The sequence below is a fragment of the Neopsephotus bourkii genome, unplaced genomic scaffold (genome assembly GCF_033783945.1).
Source record: "Neopsephotus bourkii isolate Nb327-2 ecotype Australia unplaced genomic scaffold, CSIRO-AGI_Nbou_v1 NB_339, whole genome shotgun sequence".
Taxonomy (NCBI): Eukaryota; Metazoa; Chordata; class Aves; order Psittaciformes; family Psittacidae; genus Neopsephotus; species Neopsephotus bourkii.
Window position 1 is genome coordinate 122,742 of NW_026900845.1, and position 6,172 is coordinate 128,913.

General features: G+C 39.0%; 1 long non-coding RNA gene across 1 annotated transcript; it reads left to right on the forward strand.

The window, feature by feature from the left end:
• The first annotated feature begins 597 nt into the window (after positions 1–597).
• LOC133209474 (uncharacterized) lies at positions 598–5,012 on the forward strand. The gene is made up of 3 exons (XR_009724673.1): positions 598–715; positions 926–1,023; positions 4,965–5,012. It is a non-coding gene; the product is annotated as an uncharacterized LOC133209474 (long non-coding RNA).
• The last annotated feature ends 1,160 nt before the right edge of the window (positions 5,013–6,172 follow it).

Sequence of the window (6,172 nt, forward strand, 5' to 3'; positions counted from 1 at the left end):
AAAATTATTTTCCTGGTAGCTACTACAGAATAATATCAAAACATTTCTCTCCACATGAATGTTTTGTATGTGTATTAAGAAAAAAGGGGTGGAGGGACAGAAAAGAAGAAAATCTTCCAAAAGTGAACAGTAAGTGGATGATAAATCATTCAATTGCAAAGTATTTATGTTCCCAAAGAGTGCTTTTCACAAGGTGACAAAAATCATTTGACTACATCCTCTGTCTAAGACCCCTTCCATCATGGTTGGGTCTTGTGATAAGTAGAGACAATGACCAGTGAAGTTGTAAAACTACGAAGTGGGTGCTTAAGAGAAGAAGAAGAAAATCCCATCTATCTTTGTTTGCAGTTTAAGTTAATAATGGCAAGTGCTTAAACCTGAAGAAAGGATTTATTGAGAAGGATGACTAGGTAAATTAATATATGCTTTTCAGACTGGACTGTTTTGTTGAACAGTTCTTTCTGTGGTGGTTTATGTGTATGATGAAAGATTGCAAATGGATTTGATTTCAGATAAACTTAAAAAACTGAGGCACAGACACATATATAGTGTATATAGTAGTGTGGTTTTTCTTATGCTTGTTCAGCTTGTAAGCACTATTTTGAGAAGTACCCTGGGGGTCACAATCTTTTGTGGGAAGTGGAGGGAGCAGGACATTGGTTCCAGAGAACACCTATTACCACTGTACTGCAAAGGCAAAAGCTCAAAATTACAGGTATGGATGCTTTGTTTTGTTTTCTGACACTTTGTAGAAGATGTACTGTAGAGTTTCTTCAGCAGTGACTTGTGTGAACATTGCCCATGGAAACTAGCAGAAAGATTTTTATTTGTCCTGAGATCAGTGAGGTCATATTTGGAATGATTAGTTGTTATATAAAGGTGCAATAAATTTCTTTTTCCCTTTTCCTCTTCTAAATCTTAACAGCAGAGGTCTCTCAGAAAGAAAATACAAGTTTCCAAGAGGATTATATTCAACAGTCTGCAGCAGAATCTGAAGCAAGTGGACGAAAGACTGAGCTAAATGTAGGTACACAGACTGTTTTCCATATATTAAAAAGGTTTGAGAGCTTTTAAGAGTTTTCTATAATCATATAACGTATCTTGTTCTATTCTTCTGACTTTAATTGCCTGTTCTATATATCCAATAAACATTTTTAATTTCTACAAAAGTATACGTTTCTAAAATTAAAAAATGTAGGTCTGCAGCACATTAGTATGGTTGATCAACTGTATGTTATTCTTGTTTGATATTTCTGTTTCAAGCTCTCAGAGAACAGTCCTGAGTTATGCAGAGAGCTTGTACTTTTCATATGTCTCTAAGTGGCAACCAGTCTGACAGACCCAGGATAAAAAAGCATAAAATATAAGAAATGCTTTTCGTCCATCTCATTATAATCAAATTGGCTTAAGTCTGCACTATATATAAAAGACAAATGCTTTTGTTACTTTTTGAGTGTTTGTTATGCTTCCCATTGATGTAACACTAATGATTACGCTGGGGTTAAAAATACACTTTTTTGGGGGAGGGTGTCCCATGACTGTAGAGGGGTCTGTCACGCCTGTCCGGGTCTAGTAATTTGAGCTGTTTTCTAGCAGCTTAGAGAAAGGGAATTTTTCAACTGGCTCTGAGATTAAACTGTCTAGAAAGGTTGTTGAACAGTAGAGTCATCGTAAGAGGGGAGAGAATAAGAAAAAGTGTTGATAGAAGTGCACATTCACATCACAGTTCAATACAACAGAGAGTGTTTAGTTTGCATTCAGAGCTATACATTGGCTATATAAGATGACCACAGCTTGCTTTGTATGTATTTGAAATCTCACAGATCTCAGCTACATATAGATATGTATGTGGTCATGAATATATTTGTGTCTTAGAATATTATTAAGCTGTTTCTCATTTGTGTTCTGAGGCCACATAGAATGCGCCCGAGAAAAACTTGTAGCTCAAAATACAGTGAGGATGGATTTGTGTGCTTCAGGACTGCCTGTAGTATTGACATGACCATGCTTTCATAGAAGTCAATGCTTTAAAAATAGGAAATAATGGCTGAATCAGTACTCTCAGCTCTTTTTATCTAAAATTTAGATTTAAAATGTAAATCAAAGGTCCCTGTTCCCAGCTTGGAAAATTAGCATTTCCCAAAGCAAAACTGACAGCAAGTAGTGATGTTTTTAGTCTCTAAATGATCAGAAGCAACAACTCCTAGTTATCTTTAATTTGTAACAGTGCCTAGAGCATCACCTCTGAGTTCTAGTTTCAGATTCCAGTAATTCCAAAATATCAGCAAAATTATCTCAAAAATGCATGTTTTGGTTGTAGAGCTAGATGGATATACTTGGAGAAAATAGCAGAGGGATATTAGTAGTTCTTATGATTTTTCTAACTGTGAGTTATGAACTCAAGCCCTGTCTCTTGCCTCCTTCTAGAAGAGGAGGATGATAAATACAGGGTGCTCCAACTCCTCATAGTTTGGTAGAATTGCTGGCAGCTCTTTTCTTGGAGCATGTGCTATCGGCAACGAGCTCTGCAATGCTTTGAAAATTGTTGGACCACTAAAAATAAAACACCTCCCCCTGTCCTGGGTTCAGCAGTAGCAGTCATTTTTCTCCTTCTTGGTAGCTGTTGCAGTGCTGTGTTTTGACTTTTGGCCTGGGAACGGGGCTGATAGCAATGATGTTTTGGTTTGGCCAATGACTTTGTGAGCCTCATGCTCTGCCAGGGAGGAGGAGAAGCCAGGAGGAAGCAGAGACAAGACACCTGACCCAAACTGACCAAAGAGGTATTCCATTCCCCAGCGTATCATGCCCAGGATGTAAAAGAGAGTTACCCAGAAGGGCTAGGAGACTGCAGGGTTGGAGGAAGTATCGGTCGGTGCTTGAATTCCCTGAATTACATTTTCACCTTTCACTTAGTGCTCACTATTTATGTGTGTTTTGATGCTAGAATGATTTATCATTAGCCTACAAATTCTTATGTATTTAACGCTTACTTGAAACTATTTCAGGCACCAGAATGTAGATACAGCCACTTGTTTCTGGCCTTCTTGGGTAGTACTGGAAGTAAGACTGAAAAGGTGGCAGAACACCTGGATGCTTGGAGACATTCAAGACCCGCCTGGACACGTTCCTGTGTAACCTTATCTAGGTGTTCCTGCTCCGGCAGGGGGATTGGACTAGATGATCTTTTGAGGTCCCTTCCAACCTCTAACCTACTGTGATGCTGGTTATTACCAGTTCTAGATTACTTGCAGCAGCTAAGAAAGGGGTGATGTGAATACTTTTATTTCAACAAGTATAGTTTGCACCCACTTCAGATTATCAAGTGCTTGACCACTGAGTCCTTGGATAACTTGCAAAAAAAATGGAAATACTGTGGTGGGGGGGAAGAACAAGAAGCAAAAGAGCTCTAGGGAGAGTGAACTCTGACCTAATCAGCCTCCTGTGCTAACTATGCATGTAACCTGCATTACTGCTGAATCACTAAATTCTTTTTTTTTATTCTTGTTTTATTGTGCCACAATAAAAATAAGACTGTGTCCTGGTTTTGGCTGGGATAGAATTAATTTTCTTCCCAGGAGCTGGTACAGTGCTGTGTTTTGGATTTAGGATGAGAATAATGTTGATAACATGCTGATGGTTTAGTTGTTGCTAAGCAGTGTTTACATTAAGTCAAGACTCACACCACCCCACCAGCGAATAAGCTGGGGCACACAAGAAGCTAGGAGGAGACACAGCCAGGACAGCTGACCCAAACTGGCCAAAGGGATATTCCATACCACATGACATCATGCTCAGCATATAAACTAGGGGGAAACCTAGCCAGGGGTCCCTGCTTGGGAACTGGATGGGTATTGGTTGGTGGGTGGTGAGCAATTGCATTGTGCATCACTTGGTTTGTATATTCTAATTCTATTATTATGATTCCCTTCTTTTTCTGCCCTATTAAACTGCCTTTATCTCAACCTACAATTTTTATTATTTTTTTTTTAATTCTCTCCCCCATCACACTGAGGGGGGGTGGAGCAAGCTAGCATCTGTATGGTGCTTAGCTGCCTGCCTGGTTAAAACACGACAGATTACAAAAGAGAATGCAAGTATAAAATAAAACTGTCCTGATAAATTTTGACAGCTACTGTAGTATAGTCCCTTGTTTTTATACAAAAAGGAAAGAAAAAAAGCCTGTAGTAAAGATGATAAAAAATATTTAATCTCTTAAGAGATAAGATACATACATATAAATTTCATAATTAAAGAATGGTGTTGTGGTTTAAGCCCAGCCGGCAACCCAGAACCATGCAGCCGCTCCCTCACTCCCCCCACTTCCTTCCCCTGCTCCAGGAGGAATGGGGAGGAGAATCGAAAGAATGTAACTCCCACGGGTTGAGATAAGAACAGTCCAGTAACTAAGGTATAACACAAAACTGCTACCACCGATAATAATAATGATGATAAGTGAAATAACAAGGGAAGATAAAACAACCACTCACCACCTGCATACCAATACCCAGCCTGACCCAAACAGTGATCTCGCCCTTCCAGGTAACTCCCCCCAGTTTGTATATTGGGCATAACGTGCTGTGGTACGGAATACCCCTTTGGCTACTTTGGGTCAGGTGTCCTCCCTCTGCTTCCTCCTGTCTTCCCCTCCTCCTCTTCAGAGCATGAGACTCAGAAAGTCCTTGGTCAGAGTAAACATTACTGAGCAGCAACTAAAAACATTGGTGCTATCAGCGCTGTTCCCAGGCTGAGAGTCAAAAACACAGCACTGCACCAGCTACTAACTAGGAAGGAGAAAAATTGCTGCTACTGCTGAACCCAGGACAAATGGATATAGCTGCTCTTCCATAAGTTCATTACTATATAAATAGTGCTTTAGAAAGATGCAGCCACAGGTTGGGAGATGAAGGTATTTCAATGAATTCAGAAGTTTTTTGAATAATATTAGCCTTGCTTTTGATTCACAGACTGACTCTCAAAAAGGTACAGAATCAGTAGATGTCCATGCAACCACAGGTAAAAATAACCTTGATCATCAGTATTTTGATTACCATGGATTAGTAGACTAGTAGACTCTTTTACTGCTTTCAAGCTTAGCATGTTCATCTGAAAAGTGTATAAAAAACATGCCTTCCTCTAAGGTGCTGAGGCTCAACTCATAAACATTTTGAGGTCTTTGAACAGAATTGTTATGAGCCATGGTAAAGAGATTATGCATGTATATTCAGAAAATAAGTACCACAGTGAAATGTTTTACTTGCACTCAGTTACTTTAATGAAACTTGGGAGGGGGGAATATGTACAGATCTTACAGACTGCATTTGTTCACTTGCATTTTTTTTTTTTTCCTAAGAACCTGATATAACACCCGTTTCCATTCAGACACAAAGCAGTCATTTAAAACATCCCAGGATAGGAAAATATAAAGAGGAACCTGAACCTGAAACTTCCCAAGGAAATGAGGAAAATGTTCTTCATGTGTCAGAAAACAGGTAAAGGAGAAAACATTTCATTGATTATTTCTTATTTTGTTGTTTGGGCAGTCACAAACTGTCTCCCAGTGTGCTAATTGATATTTATTCTCATTTTTTTTCATATTCTGAGTGCTTGTTTTTAAAATTACTGAAAATGAAGTCTGGTGTGAGAAAGGAAATTGAGACATCACCTGAAGAGTAGTTATACTGTCCTGGGTTCACTGTAACAGTTATTTTTCTCCTTCTTAGTAGCTGGTGCAATGCTGTGTTTTTAACTTTAGTCTGATAACAATGTTGATAACACACCAATGTTTGTAGTTGTTGCTAAGTAATGCTTACTCTTATCAAGGACTTTTCAGTCTTGTGCTCTGCCAGTGAGGAGGGGCACAGGAAGCCGGGAGGATGCAGATACAGGACACCTGACCCAAACTAACCAAAGCTTAAACCAGGACAGTACCAAAATGTCTGGTGTCTCTGAAAGCTCAGTAGATAGTGGAATAACAATAAAAAATGGTGAGGACTGAGGGTTTATGTACAGGGGATGTGTTCTGTTATAACCGAGTCTGCATTGAGGTAAAGCCATCTGTATTCATACAGCATAGTTTCTTGCAATAATATAATTGGACATGTATCCACAAATACTATGTGTGATCTCTGGAGAGAGGTCTCTTCCTGACCTCTTGTTATGATGACATAAAATA